Here is a 14916-nt window from a genome sequence, read left to right as displayed (position 1 = left end):
ATGACTAGTGTGTTGGGTACGTTATTTCACCCTATTGGCTGTGGTTGATGGGCACACTGAGTCTGTGGGCTATAAGTAATTGGTATTGTGTTGGGGGATGGGGGCTGCCTGCATTTCTGCTTTGGAGTTCTCTGTTGCCTAGCCAGAGTAGTATTGAGAGGCTCCGCAAATGTTGTTGTCTTATTATGTGTGGCCTGTGGTGGTGGAGATCTAGTCAGACTATGTGATGAGTGTGGTGTGGTGCAAATGTTTAACATCCCCACATGATTGTCTGGTTCAGTCTGGGTTGGAGAGAGCTTTACCTCCAGCATGGCTAGATATGTACAACTCCCACAGGTTGTAGTGTTGGATGTTAGGAGGGGAGTATTGACTGTGTACACGAAACAATTTCTATATTGCCTCATGATGCCCATATTCATCATATAGACAGGCGAGAACTCTGGAAATTGACACTTGGACATGCCTGAATATATAACTATTTCCCACTAGATAAGTGAGGAAAGTGTGTACAAGAGCTGTTTTACTCCAAACAAGCAGGAAATGTAAGTACAAACAGTGTTTACCTGTAGGTAATGAGGAGGATTGAGTGCTATAGTAATTAGTAGCTCATGTAGTGCTTACATGTTCTGAACAAGTGCTGAGCATTAATAAGCAATACAGATAGGGTGTTGGATAACATAAACACACTGCCCCCCCAACAGATACACAATCATATATCCATGTACACTACAGAACCCGTGTAACCATAACTATGATGGTGCAAGGTGCACTCAGGCTGCATTGGACCTGTCCACATCCCTGGTTGTATCATACACATATGGCAAAACAGTTTGCTCTACATCATGTAAAACATAGCTTCATGTCAGTCTGTGAAAACACTGAATGGTGCACACCAATAGTTATCACAACCCACAAAGTGGAGACACCACTCATAATGGGAGGCACTGCACTACTACCCTGCTGAGTCTGGTCTGAAAGGCCATGAACCTTAATCAACGTATATGTTGTTAGCAGTACAGATGTAGATGACAGTACAGATGATTTCACACTGCATATCATACCTGTGACAGGTCATAGGACATCATCACCCATTCTGTGTTCCACCTACACTCAGTATTCTAGATTTACATTTGTATGTTACAGGAGGGTTCTGCCAGTGGACTGTTGACAGAACCAACACTACAGAAGGTGTCTGATTAATATGTGCATATCACACCAGTGCCAGCTACAGTAAAACCAGGTTATTTCATTGTACTCTCCCTCATTGTAGCCCATACCACACAGACAAATGGGAGGCAGCTGCCTATGTAAGTATGTGAATGGCTATGACCCAGGAGCAATAGCTGACTCAGTGTTGTGGACAACATAAAGAAGGGGCTTTGTGGGTGAGGTGTGTGACATATGTGCAAAATCTGACAGCTGCATATTGCATTGTCACCACTAGGTTAATAACCCTGTACCCATGAACTACCACCTAGGCAGCAGTCAACATAATGGACACTGTGTGTAAGGGATGCTGCTGTGCAGTTTACCTCCCTGAGCTAGTGACATCACCAAGTCTATTAGGTAGTCATAAGTGGCAATCCTAGTCATGACAGGGTGCCATCCATGAATATAGAGATCATTGTTCAGCCATACTCATCACTCAAGTGACCTATATCGGATCACATATCACCTTTAAGGGGTATTGGCCATGTTTGGATGGCCGGCACCAGCCTTCACAATCCTCATCTCCACTATGTAGCATGATGTCTACCCTGCATAAAGACATGTCCAACACTGTGATGTTGGACATGCTACACGTACATATCCTGATCTCAAGTACATATGTCATGGACATCCACCTTCCTAGTACAAGGATCGCCACATGCTGGACAGATCCTTGTGCCATACCCATTACATACTCCTGCCATACTATGCAACCCTGTCCAGCAGAGCTGCACATTTCACCTCTGTCAGACATGGTGTGATAACCGTATGGTAGATGTATCATTAACCGTGTGGATCAGTTATGTGGCACTGCTTCACCTGGCGCTGGAAACATGGCTGTCAGATACAGCTAGGTAACCTTACATCCCAGGCTCATACATGGCCCAGGGCATACAGACTACTAGATGACCTTGGCCGTACATGCTATAGTTCATAACCATCCCTGCAAATACCATCAGGCTAGCCAGTGTCCCAGTCCAGGTTAGGCAGAGTCCCTCATTGACTCTCTTCAAGAGGAATCTTAATGAGTGGATGGGAGATTGTAGGTTTACCCCGGGTATCACTTCTGTGTCACTGTTAGACAGAGACACAGTATACTAACCTCGAAAAAGGGCATAGCAAAATTAATTTAAAATGGGTGGTGAAAGCCAAACACACTCTGGCTAGGCTTATAAATGCCCTAGGGCAGATAGCCTAGTATGAACCTATGAACCTATGTGTATCACATGTGCAACACAGGCGATACGTGGCAGGATGTTGAACTGCTGTATAGTGCCGTGTAGATGTATATGGCAAAACACATGCATGTAAAGCCTTCCGTGTGCATGTCTGCAGTGTCACAGGTCATGTCCGTTAAGGCAATGTATGTGTTTATATGTGACATATACACAGCATCAAGGTCAACAGCATTAATGTGGACACATCCAGGCATGTGCTGATAGGTAAGAACACCAGTACAGGCAAACAGACATGCCCACATCAAGACAGCATCCACATGGAGTATGAGCAATGTAATCAGGTGACACACATATATGGTGATAATATCCAATCCCCATTGGGTGTCACATGTGTGTGACACAAACATGTCAGTGGTGTCAGTGCCATGAAGATCTGCAAAGACAACTATTTATATGTAATAAATGTGATACACATGTATGTGCAGCTGTATCTCTGTGCATCTCTGAGATACTGTGACCTGTCTCCATCATTATGTCTTCCAGGTATGCCGCGAGCAAGGCTACCAGCCTATACACACTTGGAGGATGAGGCCCTTATACCTTACCTCCAAGACAACTATGATGTCCTGTTTAGCCATGTGCCACAGGATGCACAGTAGCAGGATGACCTGTGGCAGGAACTTCGCAGGAGGGTTAATGATGTGGGTGGCCATAACCACACATACCAGCAGGTGCACAGACACTGCACAGATCTAATCAGACGTGTGAATCAGCATGCAAATGCAATCACCAGGGAACAAGGTGCAACAGGTGGTGGACCACCAACCCAGCCCCCACTCACACGTACTGAGGAGCTACTGGCCAACCTGGGGACACCGGTAGAGCAGCATCCACAAGCCTTAGCTGACATCGTGGAGTTGGGTGTCTCTCAACCACTGGGCCTGGTGTTGCCTGGTAAGTCACTACTGCACATATAACTATTATATCCCATATAGTTGCATGTGTCACTGTACAATATGTAATGTAACATCATATGCAAGGCAGGTATACACATATGCCACATACTATAATATGCTACTCTGTGTATGCACACATGTGCATACTCCATAGTATATCCTATTGTACTGGCGAATGTGTTAACATGCACATTGCACCCTGTGGCTGTCAAAGAGGCATGGATAATGATCATACTGCTGTGTCACCCCTGGATAGGTACCTCTGGCATTCCGCTAAGACAGCAGGCCGTTGCAGGTGAGACAGTTATAAGTATCAGGCATGTTAATACACAGATCTATTCGCCATGTGGCCATTTAACACATGTACACATAATGTATGGTCCGGTCACAATATACAGGTCACATCTGCAATCCATCACAATGGCTACCCATGTGCAATACTTACAAACTAAGTGAAACACTGACATGAAACCTCAGAAACTGTCATTGCTAGAAGTGTGGACAGCTGTGCATACAGCGGTGGAGGTTTTGTTCAATGTAGGAACATGTACTACACATCAGAACTGCACATGTGGGGTACAGAAACAGTACTACACAGTGAGCTGGAATATGGGCAGTCCACAGGATTCACCACTGTGGATTATGCCCCTGCTATGAGTGCACACATTGTGATGTGCCATCTGACATGTCCATGACATGTAGTGCGCCAGCTGCAACATTGTCTCACTATCCCATAAAACATACCCCACATACCAAACATACAACCCTTTGTCTACATAACCCTATGGACAGTGGAGTATATGACATCTATGGGTGTATGTCATATGGGACAACACATAAATGTGAGATAGACGGCCATCACAACCATTTGGCCAGCACATGTTCACACATGGCCATGGAGGATGGCCAGAGACATGTAGCAACACACAGTAGATGCGATGTGTTTGTGTGTACACCCTGTTGTACATTGGCTACACATGGTCCAACTATAGCCTTTGTTGAATGGTTATATTGCAGATGTGGAAAACTGGACATCCTACAGGTCTGTGCACAGCTTGTGGAGGCGTACCATCATTTGACCACATAAGATGTGTTGAACATCATGACTGTGTCACAGCATGACAGTAGTCACTTGTACAGCATCCACATACATACACAGACAACCACATCAGGCCACAGATACAGTACATTTCCCTTGCTGCTGTTGGACATCACTGTCAGCCATGCACCTCGTGTGTGTGGTACACAAATGTCATGTGGGACATGATGTATTGACAAGTCTGCCATAAGTGGACATGGTTGCCAGGCAGCTAAAATATGTTTGCAGATGTGCTGGGTTGTCATCCATATGGCCTTCAGTGACCTGTGTCACACATTCCACATCATGGTTTAGTATGTATACACCTCAGCGACGTGGGTCACAATCCACAGTATATATGTATTGTGTATGCACACAGTCATGGCTATGCACTGTGTCTGTAATTCACTCTGTATAGCAATAGAGAAGCCTCATGATGCCATGCAATGGCACTGTGTCTGTACTTCACACTGTATAGCAATATAGACGCTTCATAATACCCTGCAATGGTCATGCACATCTGCTAATTGTGCATTTTATCTGTAGGGTGGACAGACAACACTGCAATGTGACACCATTACCCCACTGTATATGTGACAGGACACCATTGTGTTAAACATGTATGTATGTCAATGCACATGTCAACAGATTACGTCATATTACATGTTAATGTCAAGGTCATATGCCACACATCAGCCATGTGTACTGTTAACCTGTGCTGGTCCACATGGTGTAACACAGGGATGCATGCTTACTACCATGATTGTGTGAAATGCATGGCTTCTGCTATGACACATGCATGCTGTTGTGTGCAAATCAGGGATGTATGATAACTACCACTATTATTGTCCAAGCTGCATGCCGTCTGCTGTATCACATGCATGTTGCATGCCTTCTGTCAAATCACATGCATGATGTGTGTCTGTGTGTGTCTGTGTGTGTCTGTATTGTAATATAGAGTCTTTGTCTGCCCTCACAGGTGATGTTGGTGTGTTACCCTCCTGTCGTCCATCTGATGTTTGTGTCCCCACAGACTCTAGCAGTGATGATGAACATATGCTTGAGGCACAGGCAGGGTTGTCAGGGGCTGAATCTGTGCCACTGGTTGCCATTCCACCTATATCCCTCTCATCCCCGCACACAGATCTCATGCCAACACATACCCCATCACCAGTGGCCATAGAGGAAGGACAGTTGTCCTGTGGTAGCTTGGAACAGGAAAGTGTGGTGGCTATAGAAGGTGTGTATTCACACCATGGTGTCAGGCAAATGACTGGAGATGGGCCACACAGGCATGTGACCAGTGCTGGTCATAGGAGGACCTCTGGCCGACATGCCCCTGCAGGACAGAGTGCAGCAGCTGGTGTCACCAGATGCATGTTTCAGGCTATAATGGCGGCACAGGCACATGCTGAATGGCAGAACAGAGAAGGGCAGAGGCTTCAGAGGGGCTGCTATCCATTCTTTAAACAACAACTTCCAGGCAATGGCAAATGCTCAACAGCAGATTGCTGAGGTTTTGGACAGACGATTGAGTGACATGGTTGGAATCCTTGACCGTGGCATGTCAATCCGTGAGCATGAGCTGTCTGTGCTGGAACATCTGGTAGGAGTGAGGCATAGGGCATGTGGACGTAGGCCAGCTACGTCACCTGGTGCAGGTCTGCATGAATGAGCTATCTCACAAGCCCACTCCCATAGTGGCGGTAGCAGCAGCAGTGCAGCTGGTGCTGCGCTGTCCACACCAGGACACAGCAGGCCACATGCACGTGGCCCTGGATGGTCCCAAAAGGGACACGGTTCCAGTGGACATGTGTCATCGGACAGTACCCAATCTGCACCTCTGCCTGGTAGTGCCTGTACAGCCCCTGGCAGGCACAGGTCACATGGCCTTAGCTGGACATCATGAGCTGTAAAACCTGGTCTGTACAATCTAGAGTTGTCAATAATACCCCTGTGTAGGCCAGACACATGGCAGAACTATGTGCACACATACATGCACACACCAGAAACATCTGTAGGGCACCGCAACACACACATGCATAACAACCACACATGGCCAATTAGATCACAGACCCTAACCCACACACATGATGTAATCCACTGGTGCAGCCTAGGCCCCTGTCAAACATTATCACCCTGTGCATATGATGATGCCTGTGCCGCATCCCTATCATCCACACCATCGGTGCAGGGACATGCTCATATGGTCTGATGCACAGGGTGAACAGAATAGGGAGATAAGTGTAGATTACAATTGTTGTGTACTGTTGACACACAGCAGACATACCATGTAGTACAGGTTTAGAAATCATTGTTTTCTGTTCACAGTATGTGTCTTGGTAACAACAGTAACAGCATGTTGGTCATGATGTCCTGCTTCCCTCCTTCAATTCTAATTGCATGTGCCATTTAGTGTCAATGTTTGCAGTTAGTTTCCCTTGTGTAAATGTGGACTACTCACAGGTATGTATGGCAATACAAGCATGCTATTCGTAGCTTCAACCTCACTGTTAGAAAGGCTGATATTCCAAAGATGTCTATACATCTACTGATCCAGGAGCATGGGAGCTGTGTACTACAGTGGCTTGAGACATGACATCCATACCAGGTGACATCACAAGTACAGTTACACGGGGCGGGGAGTTTACATAGCAGTCTAACTGATGACAAGGGTAGAGGCCAGTTGATAGCTTGAGGCCTCACTGTGTAGCAATAATACACATTCACATTACAGGATGAGAACACACAGCTACACACACACACACACACACACACACACACACACACACACACACACACACACACACACAGGTGTTCACACACATGTATTCAGACACACAGTAACACGCCCACACTCACGGGGTCAACAACATTGTAACACACACACACATTTGATAGTGTTGAGGTGAGGACCCCTGCCTATGTGGTAGTCACCATTACAGTAATGTGCACCCACATGACGCGACACAGAGAATGCACATGTACAGGTAGTCAGTAATGCTTAAGATCAATGGCATCAACAGGGTAGTAGATTGCATCACCTGGAGGGGTTAGAGGTCCTGTCTGTTCACTATGGTAACATACATCCTCACTCCATGGACCAGACAGCCATACATACATACACACACACACACTATGGAGTCCACAATTGAATGCACCTATATCATGCACATACAGATAGCTCACATGTGTGTGATACACACCCCACTGCTGCCTATGTCTTGCTTTCTACAATGCAGTATGTACAGATCTCTACAACAGTGTACAGGAGAGTGAGTAATAATTGGGATGTATTCCCCACCATAAGTGGCATATATGGACACACAAGCAAACACAAATGGCAGTACTGTGAATCAAACACTTGCTATCTTATGATATGTATGACAGACATGCAGCAGTATAGCCCACATTACAATTTGTACCGATGCTACCTTTGGCAATTGTGCTGATATATGCACACGAGAGGTCTTAAGTGTTACAGGTGTCAAGTGATTTACAGTCAGTGACACCCTGACCTCTGTGTAGGTTGTATGTGTTCCCCTTCAATTAACAGAAACATAGCTTAGTGTTTGCCCATGTTATTGTAAGACTGCTTGTGACACACCTGTGAGCTGTCCTCAGCAAACAACCATCTGGAAAGATGGCCCACCACTTTGTTATGTCCATACATCCATCCATACCTGATGTACATCTTACAGTACTGTCAGTATATCACCATATACAGTTGGCAATGATGGGGCTGCATTGCAACTGCATGTTGTAGTAAGACACACGTCAACTGCAAACATCAGCTACTGCACACACATGGTAGCTGAAAGCACACCACTACAGGTACATGTGTGTAGGTCCTACATTCCTGTCATTTAGTCATGTTTGTAGGCATTGCAATTGGTGGACATGTGTGATGACATACATGACACATGGACTGTTGTATGATATGATAGTTGTCATGGGTAACCAGTACAGAGGGAATGTTAACTCAGTCAACATTGATATCACACCTTATGTACTGTTAGCATTCAACAGCCATGGACATACCTTCCATGTGCATGTGTGTAATTGCTGTAGCGACCTGTCTACACGAATGACAGCAACAGCTATGCTATATACATATGTGTTGTGTGTGTGTGTGTGTGTGTGTGTGTGTGTGTGGCATGTACATATCCATGACAGGTACATGTATGTCATATCCAAACATGAGGGTGTTTACTGGTGTACAGCAACAGTCATCTGTTACTGCTGTATATGACCCAGGGCCCCTGTTATGTGTACAGCCGACCTGGTTATGAACTGTGGTATCATTGCATTGCATAACACATGATGCAACTGTGTCAGTACATGGGTAGTCTGCACAGTTGATGTAGAGCTAGGTACAGTCCACTGGTCATGGGTCACATGGTGTTGTACTATTTTATGTTCTACCACATGTATGGATGTGTGTTGCTGTTCCAAGGACATGGTGATGTCTGAGGGCTACATCCTAGAATGCGGCTTTTGACACTGTGATCTGCACCTGACACATCTGTGCTGCCTTTTGAGGGTGTACTGGTGAGTACATGTGAGTGGCCTTCATGTATGTGGGGACACCACCACCTGGAGTGGTCCATACCTGTGTTATGGCCCACATGTCTGTATCCGAAGTATATGGTGGTAGTGCTATTATGCACAACTGAGCCTTCAGCCAGGTGTTCCTCACTGCACATATGTCAGTATTCCCCATTGTTGGATCTACATTGGGCAGCTATGATTACGAATGCTACACATCTAGCACTGTTTAGCATACACATACAATGCAGTTGTCCTCCAGGTGTCAGGGTGTTAACCTGGTCTCAGGACATTCAACTATGAATGGCACTATATGGGCGAAGTAGCCACTCCTGGAAGGACATCACCATGGATGGTAGTAGTGTGCCAGGTTTAGATTGGTACATCTAAGGTGACAGACAGCAGCAGATGTTGTGTAGAAGACCGGTGTCAGATATATGTAGTACAGTGTTCCTGCTAACAATGATAACTATCGACACCGGAGTCCATTACAATGTGTTGTTCACGTCTAACTGTAATAGCATGGCCACTGTGCCCTTCCGTGTTTAGAATCAGAGTGCATACAAAACAGCCCTGTGCTACTGTGTGTGAGCATGCCCAGTATAACGTTGTGTAGATGGACACATAGTGCATTCCAAATGGCCGCGTGCTATTAAGTGTGTGAGCATGCCCAGTGACACCTTGTGTCGGTTATGTGCCTCTATGTGTATGGGCATGGCCATTGTAACCCTGTATAGCGATAGTAGTCATCCAGTCAACAGATGGCCATACCCCACTTCAGGATGGATTCCTACATTGAGCACACAGGTTCACAGTTATGTACATCGTAACTGCCAGCATCCATGTCGATGTCCGCATTCCTAGAAGGTCATATTGACAGTCTTGAAAGGTGTAGTGTCTGTGGCATGGCTCTATCTATGTAGTATTGTAATAGTGGTCCGTAGATAGGCAGCTGTCCTGATCTCACCATTGGCGTGTGTTTGTCTCCATCTGCCTGGGTACAGAAATATGCTTTTAGACTGCTCACACTCCATACAATCCCTATCACCGTCTTTGCCAATGCTGATAATGTCACCCACCTAGAAGTATACCTCTGGGAGTGCTGTGTCTCAGTAATCTTGGTAGTGCATTCTGTAACTGTGTAATGCTGTAGTGTGATAAGGTAGTTAGGTCAGTGTTCTAATCCCAGCCATGTCAACTGTGTGTGTGTGTGTCTCCGCCTGCCTGGAGACAGAATAATGGTTTTAGACTGCTCACACTCCATATAATCCCTATCGCCGACTTTGCCATTGCTGATGATGTCACCCACCTAGAAGTACACCTCTGGGAGTGCTGTGTCCCAGTAATCTCGATAGCGCATTCTGTAACTGTGTAATGCTGTAGTGGGATAAGGTAATTAGGTCGGTGTTCTAATCCCAGCCCTGCCAACTGTGTGTGTGTGTGTGTGTGTGTGTGTGTGTGTGTGTGTGTGTGTGTGTGTCTCCATTTGCCTAGGGAGAGAATAATGCTTTTAGACTGGTCACACTACATACAATCCCTATCGCTGACTTTGCCATTGCTGATGATGTCACCCACCTAGAAGTACACCTCTGGGAGTACTGTGTCTTAGTAATCTTGGTAGCGCGCTCTGTAAATGTGTAATGTTGTAGTGTGATAAGGTAGTTAGTTCGGTGTTCTAATCCCAGCCAAACGAGTGTGTGTCTCCATCTGCCTGGGGACAGAATAATGCTTTTAGACTGCTCACACTCCATACAATCCCTATCGCCGACTTTGCCATTGCTGATGATGTCACCCACCTAGAAGTACACCTCTGGGAGTGTTGTGTCCCAGTAATCTCAGTAGCCCGTTCTGTAACTGCGCAATGCTGTAGTGTGATAAGGTAGTTAGGTCAGTGTTCAAATCTCAGCCATGCCAACTGTGTGTGTGTCTACATCTGACTGGGGACAGAATAATGCTTTTAGACTGCTCACACTCCATACAATCCCTATCACACACTTTGCCATTGCTGATGATGTCACCCACCTAGAAGTACACCTCTGGGAGTGCTGGGTCCTGGTAATCTCGGTAGCATGTTCTGTAACTGAGTAATGCTGTAGTGTGATAAGGTAGTTAGGTTGGTATTCTAATTCCAGCCATGCCAAGTGTGTGTGTGTGTGTGTGTGTGTGTGTGTGTGTGTGTGTGTGTGTGTGTGAGTGTGTCTCTCTCTGCCTGGGGACAGAATAATGCTTTTAAACTGCTCACACTCCATACAATCCCTATCACCGACTTTAACATTGCTGATGATGTCACCCACCTAGAAGTACACCTTTGGGAGTGTTGTGTCCCAGTAATCTCGGTAGCACTTTCTATAACTGTGTAATGCTGTAGTGTGATAGAATAGACAGGCTGGTGCTCTATTCGAAGGCATGACAGGTGTGTGTGTTTGGCAATCATATCCTATGTGTTGGTGTCTGTGAGTGGCTAGCTACTGGATGTGCTGAGGAGCATGTTTTGTTATTTTCCTATATAGTGACCATAAATGTCACAATCGGCCAAGAGACTGGGTTGGCAAGACATACACTTACATCTGGCAATAGGTCTGGTGAGTAATGTCAGCAGCCCTAATCTGACCCTTAATCGAGTCTGAACCCATGTGACATATAGAAACACACTTGCCTTGATATTAACACCAGTACATAATGCAGGAGGCACATGTGGTTTCCTTTTCATTCTTGTCTAATGCTTTGGTGTCACGTGGTCCACTGTTGAGATATGTATTCTATATCTACGTATCTGTGTGTATATGTGTATATGTATATATATATATATATATATATATATATATATATATATATATATATATATATATGTATGGACATTAGCACACATAAATCTACATGATGGAATACATGTCCTATACTGCTGACTGCCTGTGCTGGATGATCTGTACGTGATAACCTCAGATGTATGTATATCTGCCATGGCTTAGTGGTGAAGCACATCATCTGTGGTGTGCAGGGTCCCGGTTTCGAGCCATGCAGAGACTGGTTGTTTTGTTGCTGGGAAGAACAAGGGACATTGAATATGGTGATAGTAAGACACTTTTAACCAGTTGTGTGCTGGTCTGTGTAACAGTAAGCAGTGGTTATTTTTGGGGAGGCTCGGTATGGGTCATGCAACTATGCATTAGAAGACAATACTATGCAAACAAGGTGGAAAATAGTGAATCCCGTCTATCCCCAGGGTGTGATAACAGGTCCCAAGAGTGTATGTGTATAGATAGCCGGGTGCAGGACTCGAATATAGGTAAAAGCATGGGGGGAGTGTCAGGCATACTGTACGTAGATCGGAGCCCTGTGTCTCGGGATTGCTCCTGGCTTAGCACGCCTAAGCTAGGGGTGTGTCTATACCTGCCTAGTGCAATTGGGAGGGACAAGAGCAGTAGGAGAGTAGTCAAGGTGAACAAGCTGGGCAAACAGGTGATAGTTATCACAATCAGCAGATTACAGGCCCAGCCCAGCCCAGAACACTACGATAAAGTGAGCAAGCACCATCACCTTGGGTTTTTCCACACTCTACACCACTGGTGTATACATGTGGGCAAATTTTACAAAACAATCCAATGAAATGAGAAGGGCTGCAGCAGGCAACATAGACCAACATGTGCAGGAGGCTGAGGGTGGTGAGGATGTGAATGCTGCTGAACAACCCTCAGTGAGGAGACAGAGAAGACTGTACAGACCCAGGGTAACCTACCAGAGGCTACATTAGCTGGAGATAGTGGAGTGCTATGGGGTGGACAGAGACCTCCAACAGCAGATTGTTGAGCTGTGCCAGCCACACCTGACACATCGCACAGGCCGAGGGAATCCCATCCCAGTGGATACCAAGGTATGTGTAGGCCTAGGTATACTAGCCACAGGTACCTCCCAAAGTACAACTGGGGATATAATGGGGATCTCACAGGCATCTGCATGCAGGGTATTCCACTAGTTCCTGGATGCCATGTCACCACATGCCAGTGAGTACGTACATTTCCTCAACACACGTGAGGTGTTGACCAGCAATATGCGTCTCTTCCACCAAATGGCAGACTACCCTGGGGTAGTGGGTGCTATAGCCTGCATGCATGTATGCATCAAAGCACCATCCGGTGAGCAGGGTAAGGTCTACATTAACCGCAGGGGCAACCACTCCATCAACTGCCAGGTTGTATGTGATGCCCAGGGCATTATACTGTATGTGTGTGCTGGCTGCCCTGGAAGTTATGACAATTCCGATATATGGCATCTGATGCAGCTGTACCACAGCTTTGCCAATATGGACATCCCCTACAGTCACCTAGTGGGGGATGCTGGGTACCCACTGGAGCTGTGGCTGATGACACCCATCAGAAATGCACACACACCTGAACAACTATGTCATAATGAGGTACACGCACAGGCCAGACATATAATAGAGCATGTGTCTGGGATGCTCAGGTCACGGTTCTGGTGTCTGGACACATCCAGTGGAGCCTTGCAGTATTCACCAGCTACATGCACCCAAATTGTTATGGTATGTGCTATGCTATACAATATGATCCTGCGGAAACAGCTGCAGCAGGAGCAGCATGGGGCAGGGCCACTCAGCCCCCCACCAATGTCAAGGCCTGTACAGGCACAGAGTGACTTGGAGGAGGAACAACCTGAGCTGGACCCAGTAGGCGGAAGGAGGCATGCCCAGTATGACCTGGCCTTGGCAAAGAGGTTACGCATAGCATATGCACTGACACAGTAGGTACCCAGGGAATGTCACCCTCTCTGACTCGCACAGACAGTAAAAGGGATGCCAAACATGACACTACCTGTGCTCAGCCATGTATAGGAAGTGCACTATGTGCATCCAACATAGGCAGCCCTCCAGCACCATCCTCAGGTCTGGCACACCCTCAAGGTAAGTCAATCAACCTACCAATTGGCAGTTGTATTAGAATGTGTTGTTACCTGCAGCTATGGTATGGATGTGACCATGCAAGGGAATTTGGTGGCCGAATGTTAAGGCAGCAGACAGTAGACATCCATAGTGGCACCATGACATCTGTAGCACATACCGGGGTCACCATAGTAGCCAGTAGTATACAGAGTGTCATAATCCACTGCTGGTAATGGGCTGAGCATCGTGTGTCCATACAGCCCACACAAGTCTCAACCAGCTGGACAGGTGTAGACCAACACAGACAAATGCTGTACTATGGCCTCTGAATATGCCCAATGGATGACCCCCCCACAGACCCATACAGACAGACCACAGCAGGCCAGGCAGTTGGATGTAGGTTGTGAAGGCTAGAATGTCTGAAACTAATATGTTGGTAATTAAAGCTAAGATCTGGAGTACACTGGTATGCCTCTAGCCAGCACAATAGGTAGGGCTACACACTGAAATGGAGTACCTGACATACCAGTACAGTAGTAGTAAAAGTGTACAAGTGTCAGGTGTGCCCCCCTTCCAACATACACATATAACAACAGTCAGGTGCGCCCTCCCCGGTGCTGTGTAGGAATGTGGATACAGTCGGATGTCCCCCCATGCTGTGCAGAAATGTGGCAACAGTCAATGCCACATGACTGATGGATACCCTCCAGACACAGCATGCCACCTGTCAGTGTACAACGCAGAGGTCGGCACCACAGTACTGACTACCTGGCATGTAACACATGCGATACAGTTGGCCATACTGGGCATGCTCAAATACATGAAGATATGACGGCAATGTTAGTCGACAACATGCGGAATGGTCATACTGGGCATGCTCACACATGTAAACACAAGACGGCCAGGTCTGCAAACACCAGTGGTCCGGACATATCTGCCAGTACATTGCTATATTGTTAGATGACTGTGCTGTATGGTATGTATGTGGTACTGTCTATTGTCTGTATATTTGCCATGGTGTATTGGTAATTCACATTAGCTGTGTGCACAGGG

At 46.3% G+C, this 14916-nt stretch overlaps 1 protein-coding gene across 1 annotated transcript in view; it reads right to left on the bottom strand.

The window, feature by feature from the left end:
• Positions 1-14916, bottom strand: part of LOC122794441 (neuronal acetylcholine receptor subunit alpha-9-like) — a 298924-nt gene that overhangs the window by 108887 nt on the left and 175121 nt on the right. The gene's annotated exons all lie outside the window — the stretch shown is intronic.

The sequence above is a fragment of the Protopterus annectens genome, chromosome 2.part1 (assembly GCF_019279795.1).
Source record: "Protopterus annectens isolate FY-2018-M chromosome 2.part1, PAN1.0, whole genome shotgun sequence".
Classification (NCBI taxonomy): domain Eukaryota; kingdom Metazoa; phylum Chordata; order Ceratodontiformes; family Protopteridae; genus Protopterus; species Protopterus annectens.
The sequence above is the reverse complement of the archived record's forward strand: the minus strand, read 5'-3'. Positions and strand labels throughout refer to the sequence as shown.